The sequence below is a fragment of the Pelophylax lessonae genome (assembly GCF_965119305.1).
Source record: "Pelophylax lessonae genome assembly, chromosome: 7".
In the NCBI taxonomy this organism is placed as follows: Eukaryota; Metazoa; Chordata; class Amphibia; order Anura; family Ranidae; genus Pelophylax; species Pelophylax lessonae.
The window spans coordinates 239,758,052-239,764,051 of NC_138774.1; positions in this window are offsets into that span (position 1 = coordinate 239,758,052).

Genomic DNA, 6,000 nt, shown 5'->3' on the forward strand with positions numbered 1-6,000 from the left:
CCTGCACCGGAACTGACGAGCGGGGCAGCTGCAGGTGCATTGACTCCTGGGAGCGATGACCTTCAGCTCCCAGGAGCCAACGCAAGCAGGAAGTGACGGCAGGCCGTGGCCGCAGACGGAGGAAGAGGAAGTAAGGTAAGTATATTTTCTTTAAAAACAAGGTAAGTGAATAAAAAAAAAAAATGTTATTTTTTCAATTGTTTTACAGGTAATTTAGAGCAAGCGGACAGTGAAAAAAAAATTTTCAGGGTGGAACTCTGCTTTAACTGAGAACTGAGCAACTAAAGACCACTGATCGCTCAGTTCTCATTGCTTTGTGAGCAGAGAGCCAGTGACTGCTGGGAGGGGACAGGAGCGGCTGGCTCAGCAGGGTGCCAGTCCAGGCATCTAGGTGGATCCCAACCATATGGTTGCGATCTTTCCCCAGCCTGGCCTGGCTCAGTGACTTCAGCCAACAGCGTCTGTCTTCTGATTGGACTGCACTCTTTGAATCCACAGGAGAAGCTTTGTTTGTAATGATACTTTGTTTTTGTTTTTTTGTTTTTTTGGGCTGCTTCATTGTTTTCAGTATGCAATTCAGTCTCCTTCCTATTAATGTGGGTCTTATCAGCATGTTTTTTCTATGGTAGTGTAGCACTGCCCCCGCAGGGACTGCTGGATATCAACTCTGCGAGCTCCCCTGGTTACCAGCACACGGTTATAAGTAAATAAAGTTCTTGAATTCCTCCTTACTCCCGTTGGCTCTTCCCAGAAATAAACAGTTGGTTTTTTGTTGTTTATTTTATAATTGGGATAAAAGAAGGGAATAGTGGGATAATCCTACTGAACTATTCACATAAATGAGGACTTCTATCTTCAGAACTTCTTTAGCGATCAGGAACAGCCAGGCTGTTAATTCACACTGCCACAAGTGTAGATGGGGTTAAGTCTCTTGCTCTCTTTACTCTCTGACAAGACAACTTGGTGATTGATATCTTATCTTCAGGACACTCTCACTAGCATCCCCTCTTTGCTGACACCCATCCACTGACTATCCTAGGAGCAGGGGTGACCCTCCTCAGGTCAGGCCCCTTGACACGAGTTCCTGTAATCACGATACTGCAGAAACAGGACCTCCAGTGTCTCCCCTCTCAGCCAGCTTCCCTGGACTCCTGGGTTCAGCTCCTCTCCGCCGCTCTTCGGCCCTCAGGATGACCCCCTGAGGCCGCATAGCCCCTTTACAGAGGAGGAGGCAGCCGCCCCCTCCCTCCGGGACTCCCCAACGAAAAACCTTGAGCACATGTGCTCCTGGCTTTTATACAGTATCCCAACATGCACAGAGGCGACTTTCCCTCTGCCAATCATCAGGACTGTATCAAAAGCCCATGCACCCATTCGTCAGGTTTCCTCCCACTGTTAAACATGCCACCCTATTGGACCAGTGTGTCTAGACAGAATGAGTTGCATCCTAAGCACAATGAGCAGACCTCACTAACAGATCCGGCTCTCTGGTAGGCAAAGAACAATATAGATTTACCTGCAGCTCTTCTGGTAAGCAGACAGAGCTCAAAATTATACTTTCCCATTAGCACCTACCTAGGAGGGTGCTACAGTAGAAACAATGAGCAAATGACAAGATTGTAATATGGGATACAGAGTCTATGGGGTTGATTTTCTAAAGGCAAGAGCAGTAGTAAATGAACAGAAGCTCTGCTGACTTCCATGATCCAATCATGTGCAAGCAAAAATGCTATTTTTCTTTTAATTTTCCTTGCATGTGATTGGGTGTTCTTTGAAAAGTGAAGCTTTACCTCATTTACTAAGCGTTTCTCTGGAGCAACTGCAAAGTGCACAGTATATTTGTATTTAGTAAATTATTTATTATTATTATTATACAGGATTTATATAGCGCCAACAGTTTGCGCAGCGCTTTACAATGTGAAGGAAGACAATACAGTTACAATACAGTTCAAAACAGGAGGAACTAAATCAACTCCAAAGCTTCTTCAGTAAGTAATTGTGTAAGCTCAGACTCAGAGCTGGGGACTATTCATAAAACTAGTTGAAGGTTGTCCATGGTCACAAAATCAGTGGTGCGCAACCAAAGGAGAATATTCAACCAATATTTTATATGTCATTATTGATTTTTATGTTCTATACAATTCCACACATATTATCATGATGCATCAGTAACTCCATGACCATACTGCAGTAGAAAGACTACAGACTAGAGGCTTTCACTTTAACAGCAAAACTCCAAAGAACAACAGTTTTACCCCTTTTGCTGCCAGAGCCATTTTTGCGTTTTCTTGGGCAGGTTTTATAAAATAATTTTAGGCCTGAAGATTACATAAAATCTCAAACATTCTCCAGCAAAGAGCCTAGAAAGTAAAATAGTGGTAGTTCCAAATTTTGTTTGCCACACAATATAAGAGCAATGGTTAATCAAGAGCAAAATTTCAGTAAAAATTACTCTAAAGTTAATTTCAGGACAAACAAACGCAATATATTACCCAATGTTCTTGTAAAAGATAAAAGATCATCATCATCATGTCAAGCCTTAAAACAAACAAAAATAAACTAATCTCCTAAGTGCCGGTTCACACTGAAGCGGCACGACTTAGGGGGCGACCTGTGAAGTCGCGTGCACCGCGACTTCGGCACGACTTGCACGGACTTCATAAAATTAATGTAAATGTAAATGTAAAGATGGTACAGCGCCACTAAATGGAATAACTAACTAAAGGAAAGGAGGTGAACCAATGTCCATAAGTCCATGTGGAGGAAAAGGATTCAAATGCTGAAAATGTAGCCACAGATCCAACAAAATTCTTGCAAATGGAGTTTCTTTGGCAGAGATCACACAAACAATAAAGGATGTACCCTTACCAGACAGTTGGACCCCCTGTTAAGGAAGGTCAAACAGGCGTGCGAAGTCAGTCACCAGAAACGAATAGACAACCCAATTCCTCTCCGAACAGCCACAGAACATCCGGATAGGACCATGGAACCGGTAGACCTCAATGGACTCCAGGTGTACATAGGGGATGACCCGGTGATGTGAGGGGCGGCTGATTCTCCATCATGACGTCCTTCCCAGCACCGCTCACCTCTCCTGTCAGCAGCTCGATGATCTCTCTGGTGACTTCTCAAATCTTCTTTTTATTTCTCTATTCTATGAGGGAGGGAGATGGAGGCAATGTGATGGTCATATGATCTCCAGACTTCACAGGAGGAAAAATCTCTGCTGTCACTTCCAGCGATGTCTCCTCACTACTTCGTCCCCGAAGGGGACATCGCTGGAAGTGACAGCAGAGGAGAGTTTTCCTCCTGTGAAGTCTGGAGATCATATGACCATCACATTGCCTCCATCTCCCTCCCTCATAGAATAGAGAAATAAAAAGAAGATTTGAGAAGTCACCAGAGAGATCATCGAGCTGCTGACAGGAGAGGTGAGCGGTGCTGGGAAGGACGTCATGATGGAGAATTAGCCACCCCTCACATCACCGGGTCATCCCCTATGTACACCTGGAGTCCATTGAGGTCTACCGGTTCCATGGTCCTATCCGGATGTTCTGTGGCTGTTCGGAGAGGAATTGGGTTGTCTATTTGTTTCTGGTGACTGACTTCGCACGCCTGTTTGACCTTCCTTAACAGGGGGTCCAATTGTCTGGTAAGGGTACATCCTTTATTGTTTGTGTGATCTCTGCCAAAGAAACTCCATTTGCAAGAATTTTGTTGGATCTGTGGCTACATTTTCAGCATTTGAATCCTTTTCCTCCACATGGACTTATGGACATTGGTTCACCTCCTTTCCTTTAGTTAGTTATTCCATTTAGTGGCGCTGTACCATCTTTACATTGTCTTTTTGGTTTGATATACTTTGTACTAGCAGCCTTTTTTAGCTCATTGTTCTTTGTGCGCAGCTTTCTTTCCATTATTCATAAAATTAATGTCTATGCAAGTCGTTCCAGGTCGCCCCGAAGTAGTACAGGACCCTTTTTCTAAGTCGGAGCGACTTGTGTCGCTCCTATTAGAACCGTTCCTGTACTACACTATGGACCGCGACGGTGCACGACTTGTCAGGCTGACCAAGTCGCCTGACAAGTCGTACTAGTGTGAATGGAGACTTACAGGACTACATTCTTTGAAGGCATATATGATCAAACACTGGCTGTAAGCCACAATGTACATGTCAAGGCCTCCAGCTGCTTCTACACCACCTTTAGTGACAATTTACCACCAATTTACCCCAGATACGGCTTAACCCCTTCTGGACCGGAAGATTTTCCCCCTTAACCTCCCTGGCAGTATTCCAGAGTGTGGCTCGGGGTGGAATTTCAGTGCCATTAGCGGTAGCCCCGAGCCACACTCGGGGTACCGCCAGGGAGCATCGCTGGATCCTGGTAGAGGGTACTTACCTTGTCCCCAGGATCCCGCAATGTGTCACTGCAACATACGGCAGCCGGATCTTCCGCCCAGCTTCCGTCTCCTGCGACGTGACGCTCGGAGGGGGGTGGAACAGGCAGAAAATTTGAAAAGTAAAACACACTGATATATTGTAATCCTATTGGATTACATTACAAAATAAAATAAATTGACCTTAGTTTGACCCCCAGTGCCCTTTCCTGCAGTTTTACTGTATATATATATATATATATATATACATATATATATATATATATATATATATATATACATACATACACACACACACATATATACATACTTTAACTTATTTATAGTTATTTATTATATTATAATTTATGATTTTGTGTTTCAAACTTTATCACACCCGAGATGTTATAAAGAAGAACGCACAGTAAAAAAAAAATCATATGTAAATAGTTGGTTTGGGCTGCTCGTCCTTAAGAATTACATGCAAAATAATGGTACCGCTTTCAGCACCTAAAATCAGAAACAATCATCCCGCCAGGGAGGTTAATGACCGGGCCATTTTTTTCAGTTCGGCTCTGCATTACTTTAATGGACAATTGCACGGTTGTTCCACACTGTACCCTAATAAAATTTATGTCCTTTTTTTCCCCACAAATAGAGCTTTCTTTTAGTGGGATTTGATCACCTGTGTGATTTTTATTTTTTGTGCTATAAACCAAAAAATGAGTGACAATTCTGAAAAAAAAGATATATATATATATATATTTTTCACTTTCTTCTATATAATATTCCCCCTCAAAAAAAAATTAAAAATCAAAATTTTTTAACATGTTAGGCCAATTTGTTTTTTGCTACATATTTTTGGTTAAAAAAAAAAAAATCGCAATAAGCATATTTTGATTGGTTTGCGCAAAAGTTATCGCGTCTACTAACTACGTGGAAGATTTATGTCATTTTTATTGTTTTTTTTTTTTTACTAGTAATGGTAGATTTTTAGCGGGACTTCGACATTGCGGCGGACAGATCGGACCCCTAACTGACATTTTTGACACTTTTGGGGGGACCAACGACATTGCTACAGTAATCATTCCTAAAAATATGCACTGTTACTGTAATAATGACACTGGCAGGGAAGGGGTTAACATTTTGGGTGATCAAGGGGTTACATATGAACCTAGGGGAGTGATTATAACTGTATGGGGGCAGGGCTTATGGAATGACCATAGAGACCTGTGATCCTATATAGAAGGATCACAAGCACTCTGTGATCATTCCAGAGAGAAGAACGGTCAGCTGTGTTTACAACAGCTGACCATTCTTCTCTCTCAGCGGGGAGCGATTGCGGGTGGCTGGCGGCAATCGGAGCCGCCTGCCCCCGTGCATCAGAGTCCCCGCTGCCGAGTGGGGGTGGAAGCAGGCACGCGACCAACGTAGTCCTACGTTGGTTCGCGCAGAAGGGGCCAGCCTGCGGCGGGCGGTCCGGAAGCGTTTAATAACCACTACCATGTTACGAATGTGACCGATGTTGGCCAGGGACACTCTTGTCTTAAGATGGGCCCAACCAATCATTCTTAAAAATTTTACAAACCAGCGCCACCTCAAATACTCCGAGGCCCCTGCCAG